Below are 13,865 nucleotides of genomic sequence, written 5' to 3'. Positions count from 1 at the left end.
CCGGTTTAAAGATGGCCGCACAACGGTGGAGAGCAAGCCGCGCTCCGGTCAGCCATCAACATGCTGAAATGACCAGATCATTTCCAAAGTGAACGCTGTGGTGATGTGGGAAGATTCAGACCATTCAGAAGATTCAGACAGCTTTCTGTGACTTTTCAGTCGTGTGACTATCCGAGAAATTGTGGACGAGGTGAGCATGTCACATGTCCTGTGAGACTTCAACATGGTGGCACTTTTGTTCCGCCATCAGCTTCGTGCCGATGAATTTCGCTGCAGCTCTTTTCATGGCAAAATCTTCTGTCACAGTGGAATGTGCCGAAAAAGTGCTGATGTCCACCTCTTCCACAATTTCTCTGATAGTCACATGACGGTCCCACGTGAACGTGAAGCTGCCTTTACTTCTCTCTGAACTTTCTCTAAAGGTGTGATTCTGCCATTACCGTCCTGTTCACACCATGTGCGCGTCGTATGCTGAATTTATGAGATCATGAGATGAAATAAATGGTCAAATATCTTTAAAAACATATTGAAAAAATGAGAATATATGAATGAACTGAGCCACAAAAAAAAAACAATGTTCAGACGCACAGATCACATAAAGCAGGTGAGAACTCTGAACTTATATAAAAATATATATAAAAAATTGATTGATTGATTGATTGAACTTTAACAGCTGTTATTTTCCAAAAGTATTTATTTGTTCAATCTTGAGCTTAATGCAGTGTTTAAGCACAAAACGTGACTGATGAGGAGAAACAATTTCAGAAATGCAACAGAAACAACCACAATTCAGAAAAAGTTGGGACTGTATGTAAAATGAAGATAAAAATAAAAATGTTGCACCATTCCCAGTTTCTCCACTCACAGAAGCCAAACGTTCTTCCAGAGTTGTGTAATTATACTACAATAGTAGAATATAAAGAAGGGGGGAAAAAAAGAAAAAAAAAATAGACAATATATTCGTCAATCGCAATTATTTGTCTGACAATTAATCGTCTCCAGAAATTTCTAATCGTGACAGCCCTACTTGAGATCAGAGCGCAAAATGCTTGAGGATTTTCGAAATGCGGTGTTTTCTGTATCGATTTTCTATTGCGATAATTGGGTTTTGCGCAAAACCAGAGGTAATAGCATTATAATATTATTTTGGTTGGTGGTGTGCCGCAGGATTTTGTAAATATAAAAAGGGTGCCGCGGCTCAAAAAAGGTTGAAAATCACTGCACTAGACCATCACCTCCCCTCTCCTCCCCAGTGTGTCTGTGGACTTTCCAGTTAGCATGTAGGCTGTGTTGCAGATATTAATATGATAAACTATTAAGCTTATACACGTTAGCATGAACATACAAATGATATTTTAGCATTAACTTTTACTTTTTTTTATCACATTAACATACTGATTTATGCACTTTAACATACTAATGCTGCAGTTATAACTACAGTGTCTCAGTCCTTATAATCATGAGATCTGCCCAAATTCACTGAGACAGGTGATATATTTGATAATTCATTGCCTCATTCGGGTGAACATTAATCGTAAATTTGTACGAGGTCTGTCAATAAAGTATAGGTCCTTTTTATTTTTTTCAAAAACTATATGGATTTCATTCATATGTTTTTACGTCAGACATGCTTGAACCCTCGTGCGCATGCGTGAGTTTTTCCATGCCTGTCGGTGACGTCATTCGCCTGTGAGCACTCCTTGTGGGAGGAGTCGTCCAGCCCCTCGTCGGAATTCCTTTGTCTCTGAGAAGTTGCTGAGAGACTGGCGCTTTGTTTGATCAAACTTTTTTCTAAACCTGTGAGGCACATCGAAGTGGACACGGTTCGAAAAATTAAGCTGGTTTTCGGTGAAAATTTTAACGGCTGATGAGAGATTTTGAGGTGATACTGTCGCTTTAAGGACTTCCCACGGTGCGAGACGTCGCACAGCGCTCTCAGGCGCCGTCGTCAGCCTGTTTCAAGCTGAAAACCTCCACATTTCAGGCTCTATTGATCCAGGACGTCGTGAGAGAACAGAGAAGTTTCAGAAGAAGTCGGTTTCAGCATTTTATCCGGATATTCCACTGTTAAAGGAGATTTTTTTAATGAAAGACGTGCGGATGGATTGCAGTGTCGGCTCGCAGCCGCCGCGACGCTCCGCCACAGGAAAAACACCTCTGTTGGAAGCCTAAAGGACAAGTTGGAACATCTCCAGCTGTTAAACAATTTCTCATATACTCACTCCACTGAAAGCCATCAAAAGCCGCCTGGATTTTACAAATGGTTATCAACACGGAGGTGTTTTTCCTGTGCCGCCACACCGCGCCGGCTGCGTCCCGACACGCAGACCCGTCCGCATGTCTTTCATTAAAAAAATCTCCTTTAACAGTGGAATATCCGGATAAAATGCTGAAACCGACTTCTTTTGAAACTTCTCTGTTCTCTCACGACGTCCTGGATCAATAGAGCCTGAAATGTGGAGGTTTTCAGCTTGAAACAGGCTGACGACGGCGCCTGAGAGCGCTGCGCGACGTCTCGCACCGTGGGAAGTCCTTAAAGCGACAGTATCACCTCAAAATCTCTCATCAGCTGTTAAAATTTTCACCGAAAACCAGCTTAATTTTTCAAACAATGTCCACTTCGATGTGTCTCACAGGTTTAGAAAAATTTTGATCAAACAAAGCACCAGTCTCTCAGCAACTTCTCAGACAAAGGAATTCCGACGAGGGGCTGGACGACTCCTCCCACAAGGAGTGCTCACAGGCGAATGACGTCACCGACAGGCGTGGAAAAACTCACGCATGCGCACGAGGGTTCAAGCATGTCTGACGTAAAAACATATGAATGAAATCCATATAGTTTTTGAAAAAAATAAAAAGGACCTATACTATATTGACAGACCTCGTACAGTTTACATCAACGCCCAGTCACAAACAGCTGAGGTAACAGATGTTAGCTCATCAAAATGGCAACTATCATGTTAGCGTGATACTATGCCACTTAAGTTCATTAAATCCTGCTGTAACTATGAACTATTCCAAAAACAGATGGATAGATTTTGTAGTTTAGTGTAAGCCAAGACTGTTTACATTCTTTGAGTTATTTGTTTATCAGGTTGATAATGACTCTGCTAGCCTAGCCAGTTAACATCATGCTAAGTGAGGTCGCTCAGCTAGGGAGCATATAAAGTAGCGTAGCTGAGCGGGCTAACGTGTTCAAATATTTCTAAACATGACTTTTAAACGTTCAACACATTTGTAACTAATGATTTGAAATGAAAATAAAGGTTTATTAAAAGTTAAGCATTTAAATCTTTTTTTTTTTGCAGATGTAAATAAATTATATTTTCAAAACAATACTGTCAACACTATTCCATTTATTAATCCTATTAGCTCAACCAATAATTTGCATCACTTTTTACCAAAATTGGAGCAACTTTTGAGCCGTGTACAAAATGACACTGACCTTTGTCACCATTCTTGCTGTTTTTATCCCATAACTCCATAGAATCCAGTCACAGATAGTCCAAACTATACCTTTTTGTAATTGTTATGATCAGGCAAATAATGTGGAATATTTTTCAATATGATTGGAGCATCTTTTAATTTTGACCTCTGTGTAATTCTTCAATTGACCCCTACCTGACCACTGATTGAAAAGTCAAGTGGCCAATCATTTTTTTTTTTTCAAAAGAGGAGTGTCTAAGGAGTATTTCTGTTGAATTTGATGCTTTTATCACCATTTACATGATTGTTTCATTTATCTGCTGCACTAACAGAGGGAGCTTCGCGCCTCTGTGCAGCGCTTTACTTAATCAAGAGGGATGGTGCCCTCTGGTGGCCAGCCATGTCTTGTAGCTGTGTTGGCAAATGAACACTAATTCATTCATTATTCAAATATTCATCAGGTAACATCATTCTGTTACCCAGCTTGATGTGCTCTTGTGTCCTTCCACTGAGTTGTGTAAAAACAGCTGGCTGTAAAAGTGATGATTTTCTTAAACTGAGGACATATTAACATATTATTATTAATATTAACATATTAAAATTAACATTGAATCGGTGTGTAACTTTGCAAAAACAATGTCGGACTCTGTAGTTTTCTCTGGGCCCCTCCCCAATCAGACCGGGAGTGACATGTTTAGCCGCATGTTCTCCTTGAATTGCTGGCTGTCTGAGTGGTGTCCAAAAAATGAGGTGGGCTTCATAGATAATTGGCAAAGCTTCTGGGGAAAACCTGGTCTTGTTAGGAGAGACGGCATCCATCCCACTTTGGATGGAGCAGCTCTCATTTCTAGAAATCTGGCCAATTTTCTTAAATCCTCCAAACCGTGACTATCCAGGGTTGGGACCAGGAAGCAGAGTTGTAGTCTTACACACCTCTCTGCAGCTTCTCTCCCCCTGCCATCCCCTCATTACCCCATCCCCGTAGAGACGGTGCCTGCTCCCAGACTACCAATAACCAGCAAAAATCTATTTAAGCATAAAAATTCAAAAAGAAAAAATAATATAGCACCTTCAACTGCACCACAGACTAAAACAGTTAAATGTGGTCTATTAAACATTAGGTCTCTCTCTTCTAAGTCCCTGTTGGTAAATGATATAATAATTGATCAACATATTGATTTATTCTGCCTAACAGAAACCTGGTTACAGCAGGATGAATATGTTAGTTTAAATGAGTCAACACCCCCGAGTCACACTAACTGTCAGAATGCTCGTAGCACGGGCCGGGGTGGAGGATTAGCAGCAATCTTCCATTCCAGCTTATTAATTAATCCAAAACCCAGACAGAGCTTTAATTCATTTGAAAGCTTGTCTCTTAGTCTTGTCCATCCAAATTGGAAGTCCCAAAAACCAGTTTTATTTGTTATTATCTATCGTCCACCTGGTCGTTACTGTGAGTTTCTCTGTGAATTTTCAGACCTTTTGTCTGACTTAGTGCTTAGCTCAGATAAGATAATTATAGTGGGCGATTTTAACATCCACACAGATGCTGAGAATGACAGCCTCAACACTGCATTTAATCTATTATTAGACTCTATTGGCTTTGCTCAAAAAGTAAATGAGTCCACCCACCACTTTAATCATATCTTAGATCTTGTTCTGACTTATGGTATGGAAATAGAAGACTTAACAGTATTCCCTGATAACTCCCTTCTGTCTGATCATTTCTTAATAACATTTACATTTACTCTGATGGACTACCCAGCAGTGGGGAATAAGTTTCATTACACTAGAAGTCTTTCAGAAAGCGCTGTAACTAGGTTTAAGGATATGATTCCTTCTTTATGTTCTCTAATGCCATATACCAACACAGTGCAGAGTAGCTACCTAAACTCTGTAAGGGAGATAGAGTATCTCGTCAATAGTTTTACATCCTCATTGAAGACAACTTTGGATGCTGTAGCTCCTCTGAAAAAGAGAGCTTTAAATCAGAAGTGTCTGACTCCGTGGTATAACTCACAAACTCGTAGCTTAAAGCAGATAACCCGTAAGTTGGAGAGGAAATGGCGTCTCACTAATTTAGAAGATCTTCACTTAGCCTGGAAAAAGAGTCTGTTGCTCTATAAAAAAGCCCTTCGTAAAGCTAGGACATCTTTCTACTCATCACTAATTGAAGAAAATAAGAACAACCCCAGGTTTCTTTTCAGCACTGTAGCCAGGCTGACAAAGAGTCAGAGCTCTATTGAGCTGAGTATTCCATTAACTTTAACTAGTAATGACTTCATGACTTTCTTTGCTAACAAAATTTTAACTATTAGAGAAAAAATTACTCATAACCATCCCAAAGACGTATCGTTATCTTTGGCTGCTTTCAGTGATGCCGGTATTTGGTTAGACTCTTTCTCTCCGATTGTTCTGTCTGAGTTATTCTCATTAGTTACTTCATCCAAACCATCAACATGTTTATTAGACCCCATTCCTACCAGGCTGCTCAAGGAAGCCCTACCATTATTTAATGCTTCGATCTTAAATATGATCAATCTATCTTTGTTAGTTGGCTATGTACCACAGGCTTTTAAGGTGGCAGTAATTAAACCATTACTTAAAAAGCCATCACTTGACCCAGCTATCTTAGCTAATTATAGGCCAATCTCCAACCTTCCTTTTCTCTCAAAAATTCTTGAAAGGGTAGTTGTAAAACAGCTAACTGATCATCTGCAGAGGAATGGTCTATTTGAAGAGTTTCAGTCAGGTTTTAGAATTCATCATAGTACAGAAACAGCATTAGTGAAGGTTACAAATGATCTTCTTATGGCCTCGGACAGTGGACTCATCTCTGTGCTTGTTCTGTTAGATCTCAGTGCTGCTTTTGATACTGTTGACCATAAAATTTTATTACAGAGATTAGAGCATGCCATAGGTATTAAAGGCACTGCGCTGCGGTGGTTTGAATCATATTTGTCTAATAGATTACAATTTGTTCATGTAAATGGGGAATCTTCTTCACAGACTAAAGTTAATTATGGAGTTCCACAAGGTTCTGTGCTAGGACCAATTTTATTCACTTTATACATGCTTCCCTTAGGCAGTATTATTAGACGGTATTGCTTAAATTTTCATTGTTACGCAGATGATACCCAGCTTTATCTATCCATGAAGCCAGAGGACACACACCAATTAGCTAAACTGCAGGATTGTCTTACAGACATAAAGACATGGATGACCTCTAATTTCCTGCTTTTAAACTCAGATAAAACTGAAGTTATTGTACTTGGCCCCACAAATCTTAGAAACATGGTGTCTAACCAGATCCTTACTCTGGATGGCATTACCCTGACCTCTAGTAATACTGTGAGAAATCTTGGAGTCATTTTTGATCAGGATATGTCATTCAAAGTGCATATTAAACAAATATGTAGGACTGCTTTTTTGCATTTACGCAATATCTCTAAAATCAGAAAGGTCTTGTCTCAGAGTGATGCTGAAAAACTAATTCATGCATTTATTTCCTCTAGGCTGGACTATTGTAATTCATTATTATCAGGTTGTCCTAAAAGTTCCCTAAAAAGCCTTCAGTTAATTCAAAATGCTGCAGCTAGAGTACTGACGGGGACTAGAAGGAGAGAGCATATCTCACCCATATTGGCCTCTCTTCATTGGCTTCCTGTTAATTCTAGAATAGAATTTAAAATTCTTCTTCTTACTTATAAGGTTTTGAATAATCAGGTCCCATCTTATCTTAGGGACCTCGTAGTACCATATTACCCCAATAGAGCGCTTCGCTCTCAGACTGCAGGCTTACTTGTAGTTCCTAGGGTTTGTAAGAGTAGAATGGGAGGCAGAGCCTTCAGCTTTCAGGCTCCTCTCCTGTGGAACCAGCTCCCAATTCAGATCAGGGAGACAGACACCCTCTCTACTTTTAAGATTAGGCTTAAAACTTTCCTTTTTGCTAAAGCTTATAGTTAGGGCTGGATCAGGTGACCCTGAACCATCCCTTAGTTATGCTGCTATAGACGTAGACTGCTGGGGGGTTCCCATGATGCACTGTTTCTTTTTCTTTTTGCTCTGTATGCACCACTCTGCATTTAATCATTAGTGATCGATCTCTGCTCCCCTCCACAGCATGTCTTTTTCCTGGTTCTCTCCCTCAGCCCCAACCAGTCCCAGCAGAAGACTGCCCCTCCCTGAGCCTGGTTCTGCTGGAGGTTTCTTCCTGTTAAAAGGGAGTTTTTCCTTCCCACTGTAGCCAAGTGCTTGCTCACAGGGGGTCGTTTTGACCGTTGGGGTTTTACATAATTATTGTATGGCCTTGCCTTACAATATAAAGCGCCTTGGGGCAACTGTTTGTTGTGATTTGGCGCTATATAAAAAAAATTGATTGATTGATTGATATTCAGACAAGCTGGTATTTTGTTTTATATATATTTTTACATGAATCAATAATAGTACCTGTGGTACGGGTTACACCAGTCTGACATTTGGCCCCGGTGACCTTAACCTTCACCCAAATGATTGACCTCTGGCCCAATCAGGTGGCAAATCTAATTCCTTGACCTTTACAAGAATTAATTCTTTAAGGGCAATTTTGTAGTCAACCTTCATTGACTTGCCAAATTTGGACAAAATCTGCAAAAGGACCTGGGAGAAGTTGACCAACAGACAAGCATGACCTTTGCCCCAATGACTGACCCTTGGCAAATCTGACCTTTTTTTTTTTTTCAGTTTATAAGCATTTTCTCCATGTGCTAGTCTCACGCCGTCGTATAGTGGCTTCTCTCGGCCACCAAATCCAAATATGTTTTTCGTGTCTGTTTCAGATTAACATATCAAAAACTGTCCACTTAACTTTTGAAACTATTTTTAAAAATGATGCAAGCCCTTACCAAAAAATAGTACTGATAAGTATATAAAAAGTAAACTAGAAGTATACTTGAAACATACTTGCATATACTACTTTTTGGTAAGGGAGTAGTGAAAATTCAACACCGTTTGTTCATAATTTGCTTTCAACTCCAACATATCGTTGAATGTGTGTGTGTGTGCGTGTGTGTGTGCGTGTCTGTCTATGTGTGTGTGTCTGTACAGTACAAATGTCCAAATATTTGTGAACCTTCCAAGCTTTTTCCGTAGTAACTGTAATAAAAATTTCCATAGCAAATAAATATTCCACAGTACTATGTGCAGTACTGTGGAATATTTCCTTTCTTTCTTTTGGAAACACTGATCCAGTTTTTATTTCGTATATCTGAAGGTTCCATTAAGTACCAGCTCGCACTGCAGTACCGCAGTACTTCCGCTGTACTGTGATAACGAAGTACTGCAGTTTTCCTGCAGTAACTCGCTTGCAGCGTGTCCGTGTCCGTGGTTCCGCCGCGCGGTAAACAGCAGCCCTCCGTGGGGTGTGTCCGCGCCCAGCGGAGCTGAGCCAATCACAGCAAGGCTCCTCCCCACGTGGTCCGCTTGTTTACTACGGGCCGCAGTGCTGCCGCGGGGGCTGCTGGGAAAACCAGGAGTGGCTCAGCAGGATTCCGGCGCGCGAAACGGAGGATGGTAGAGGAAGGTTCCACCCTTTTGGCCTCTGATTGGCTAGAAGGTGAGCAGCAGTTGAAGTCTGTTTTGAAACGTTATGCGATGCTCGAGAAGGACTGACTGACTGACAGACAGACAGACTGACAGCTGAGCAGAGAGAAATGTTTGAAAAGTGCTAAATGTTTTATACAACGGCGTATTAGGGCCATTAAAGATGGAGAAAAAAATGGAGATTACATTTGAGAGTTTAAAGTCACAAATATACAGCAAATCCAAGGTGGATCTGCATGTTGAATTGGCACCGGTTTTACGCCGGATGCCCTTCCTGACGCAACTCCACATTACATGGAGAAATGTGGTAGGGGTGGGATTTGAACCCGGAACCTTCTGCACTGAAACCAAGCGCATTAACCACTTGGCCACCAGCCTGCGTTTAAAGCAGGTGGGTGACGCTGATGTCGTGGAATCCTCTGTTCCTAACGTGCAGCTTTTCTGCCTGTTGACAAGGCTGGAGTCCGCTAAACCAACAGGACGACCAACATGCCTCGAAAATCAGTTTGCAGTCGGTAACGCACAGCAAACTGCTGGACAACACAACTGGTTTCCTGCTTTGAACACGTTTGTTCACCTGACTGCAGTGTGACAGCCGTCATCTGCCGACAGGCCAAAGCTAACGGCCTCAGGGTTAATGCTAACAAGAACCATAAGCAGGCCTACGTTAGGGACCCAGCTCTCTAGGAGACAGTGAGCTGCCTCTTGTGAAGCATCACGTTGTGAGGCAGCGTCAGCTGGGACATTTTGTCCATGTGGCCCATTTCTCTGTGCGTGATCCAGCACGTCTCAGGTGCCTCAGTGCTGAAGACCCCAGCAAACCCTAACAGGACGCCCACGTATGACCTGGGTGTGGCAGATAGGTGGCTACTTTAAAGAAGCAGGGTTGAACCGGTTGTCTGCCTGAGTGGTTGCCATCCTGAATGAAGGCAGTTCTGTGGAGTGGTGGATACAAAGACACACAACATCAGGGCACACTCACTTCCAGAGTGGTATCACTGACCGAACGGTCCCCCCTATAAATTGCTCCCCCCTGCCTTCACTGCTCATGTGTCATGTCGGAGCGTCAGCAGCGATTCACAGATTATCGCATTGTTTCTGCTTAAAACTGACTTTAGGATGATTTAAGAGGTTTTACTTTGTCATCTGATGGTTAATAATCACATTATTCCTTTTGATCACTTTGGGTGAAGAGAATCAGACTCAGAGAGTCAGACCCTGCCTTCACTGCACATGCATCATTAGCTGCGGTTCACAGATTATCACCTCATTTCTGCTTCAAACTGCCTCCAGTCATCATCTGTCTCAGCCACACATATCTGAAGCTTTTGTACAACAATCATTTCCACATAAATTCAGCTTTATTCCACCATAAAAGACGGAGGAAGTGATCAGAGCGCAGCAGCAGCAGCACGTTTGAGTCTCACTCTCTGAGTCTGACTCTCTTCACCCAAAGTGATCAAAGGGAATAATGTGATGATTATTAACCATCAGAGGACAAAGTAAAACCTCTTAAATCATTCTAAAGTCAGTTTTAAGGAGAAATGAGGCGATAATCTGTGAATCGCTGCTAATGCTCCGAAATGACACATGCACAGTGAAGGGAGGGAGACTGATTTTTAGGGGGAGGGGACCGATTTTTAGGGGGGACCATTTGGTCAGTGACACCAGACCTGAATCCTGTTCCATTTTGGTATAAAAACACTCCCTCTGCAGTACAGCTATCACTCATCTTCTTTATATTCTTGCTAAAGCCTTTAGTACCTTCTAGTGGGCTGGAGTGTTGATTGCATCAGTGTTGATCAAAATTAAACTCTTTATTTCTTCACCCAGTTTTGAATCGGTCAAGGCAATCCCTCGGTGGTGAGGAAGATTGTGTCTGTATTGTTAGTCGATCAAGAGACGTCTGTGTGTGGGTTTGTTTAATGTCAGAATGTCGTTGCACTCCAACAAACACGCTGTCACTGACGGAGCCTGAGTCTGGTCTCATGGCTGGGTAATCCCAGACGATCAGGGTCCCAGGACCTGCTGCAGCCTTCATCTGCCTTCACAGCTGTTGGCTTTCAAGCCATCATTTGCTTCGCCTGATCCACCGTTGAGGACTTCTTTTTTCATAAGAGCTCCATTAGCCATCTCATGTTCAGGATTCCTTTTTGGCCTTCATGGTTCCCATAGTGGCCACATGGCACAGAAGGTTCCAACAGACAGTTCCCTATGTGATCTGTTACCCAGGTGTCACCATGAGGTCCAGAGGTTGGATTCTGATGCCCCAGTTCTCAGTACAGTTAGTGTCATGCAGTACTTTAAAATTTGGGTTTTTCATGGTTTTGAGCGATGTCTCATTCTTTACACACCTGCTTTTGTTTGTCCATTTTGTGGTCGGGTGATATTTTAAAGACATTTATCATCAAAATAAGGCCAAAATGTGTCAGTATTTACACCCATATGAGGAACGTGATTCAGAAGAATGTCAATACAACAAGACTGAACAAATATGTCCCAAATTAAATCATCATGCATGCCATGCACATGAAAATTTCACAAGATGATTGTTTTTGCTGGTCACATGAACCAGCTGCTCACCTGGTTCCAAATATGATGGCGTACTGCTTTACAGTTTTAGCCATGGTTTTAGTCATGCTAATGCTCCCCAGAACTATTTTACTGAAAAAAGTCTGAAGGACCTCAATGACATGGTAAGATGGTGAGGAGCTTCACTCATTAATGTCGACGACATAAACATATTATTTACTGTTGTTGTAAATTACATTGATCATTCAATAAATCTTTTGATCTCAAGAATACACAAGTTTCTGTTCTTGATATTCTACTTAGCAATGATATTTTCATGAGTGCCTTTAATAAACCCACATGTATGTACCATTAAAGCCTACAATAGTTTGTCACTAACAAATCATCTCAGTCTATTTAAAGTACCTTCATCTCAGGACCCTCATACACCCAATCAGTTTTAAACTATGGTGTATCAGATACAATCAACATATTTACATCAGCCTACGTCCATGTTCAGTCCGAGGCGTTGCCTTAGTTATATTATAAATAATAACAATAATAATAATAACAGTGTGTATACGATAACAATAACCTAAACAATTAATGAATACAATAGGACAGTAAATTAACATAAAAAATGACAATTAACAGGAAATAAAAGGGTTGAGTTCTTCTAAAAATTGCTGCGGTATAAAGCTCTAAAAACATTCTGGACTCACACACCAAACTCATGATAGAAACACTGCAAAATTTATTACCACTCTAGCTTGAAAAATGTCAGCTACCTATTTTATAAACACGACCCAATCTAGAGCCCGTGGATCCCCACAGACAACACGCTGGTGTTAAATGTTTTAATGAACCAGCACAAATTAGACATGAAAACTCCTGAAAGGTGACTTTTTAAAAAACCTTAGCCAACAAAAACTAAATTACCATATCTCACACTGCACAACACCATGAATGAAAAAATCAAATATATAAAAATAACAAGAGCTGCAATGAAATAAATGAATGTAATGAGGGCAAAAAAATTAAATAAGTTGAAAACTAAAAATGCTTCGTGACCCAGATAAGTGGTTGAAGATGAGTGAGTGAAAACTAAAAACGAAAAGAAAAAAAGAAAAAGAAGCGGAAGCGGAAGCGTGGTGACGTGTGGCGGAAACAGTCCGGTCCGGTGGACTCGGTGACTCGGATCCGGACCGGGTCTTGTGTTGATTGAGTAGATCAGAGTTCTGGATGTTCTTCTGCGTCTCCAGGTTTGTGTTCTGTGTTTTTCATCTTTATTTCATACTTTGTTTGATGTTCGTCGTCTTCACTTTGATTTTAAACTCAGTCAGCTGAAAAATCAAAAGTCGTGTTTGATTTGATTTTTCACCGTGACGTCAGTGAATGAAAAGTGAAGTTTGAAGGTGAAAGTGTTTCTGGATCAGCGGTTTGTGTTTTTGCTCGTTTGTACGGTCCGTTTGTAGAACTTTGGACATCTGGAACTGAAAGTTAAAGGTTTGCTGTATGAACAGCGTGTTGGTGATGAAGGAGGCTGAAGTGGCCGTTTGGTCGCTGTTTCGTCTTTTTAAAAGCCGTTTTTCTGTCTTTAAAACGTTTACTGTGGAGGCAGGCAGGGGCGTGGCTTCACACCGGGGGGCGTGGCGTCACTGTGTACGTGTTCAGCGGCGCGTGTGCATGTGCGTGTGGTATTTAAATGTAGTTATTTTGTTTGTTGATTCGTACGATTATTTTAACTTAAAATTATTTTTATTTCAACGTTTTTTGTGTTAAATGTTTGTCAGCCTGCTTCTTTGTAAAACTACTCAAAAAAATTATATATATATATGTATGTGTGTGTGTGTGTGTGTGTGTGTGTGTGTGTGTGTGTAAATAAGTAAGTCCCTTCGGCTGCGCTTTTGTTTGCACTCAGAGTCGCCACAGCTAATCCGAAGTGCATATGTATATCAGAGGTGGGACGAAGTCACCATCAAGTCTCTTTGAGGTCATGAATCAGCAAGTCCCAAGTCAAGTCTCAAGTCATAAACCAATTGTTTGCAAGCAGACTTGAGACTTGACTTGGGACTTGCTGATTCATGACCTCAAGTGTGACTTCGTCCCACCTCTGATATATGTATATGTGTATATATATATACTCAACAAAAATATAAACGCAACACTTTTGGTTTTGCTCCCATTTTGTATGAGATGAACTCAAAGATCTAAAACTTTTTCCACATACACAATATCACCATTTCCCTCAAATATTGTTCACAAACCAGTCTAAATCTGTGATAGTGAGCACTTCTCCTTTGCTGAGATAATCCATCCCACCTCACAGGTGTGCCATATCAAGATGC

General features: G+C 40.9%; 1 protein-coding gene across 1 annotated transcript in view; it reads left to right on the top strand.

Annotated features, from left to right (window-relative positions):
* Positions 1-12,657: 12,657 nt before the first annotated feature.
* znf395a (zinc finger protein 395a) overlaps positions 12,658-13,865 on the top strand; it is a 62,421-nt gene continuing 61,213 nt past the window's right edge. The window contains exon 1 of the mRNA XM_034182970.1: positions 12,658-12,779. The gene's annotated coding sequence lies outside the window, so the exon portion shown is untranslated. The remainder of the gene's footprint in view (positions 12,780-13,865) is intronic.

Source organism: Thalassophryne amazonica, chromosome 2, assembly GCF_902500255.1.
Source record: "Thalassophryne amazonica chromosome 2, fThaAma1.1, whole genome shotgun sequence".
Taxonomy (NCBI): domain Eukaryota; kingdom Metazoa; phylum Chordata; class Actinopteri; order Batrachoidiformes; family Batrachoididae; genus Thalassophryne; species Thalassophryne amazonica.
Note: the sequence above shows the minus strand (reverse complement) of the source record. Positions and strands in the feature narration are given on the sequence as shown.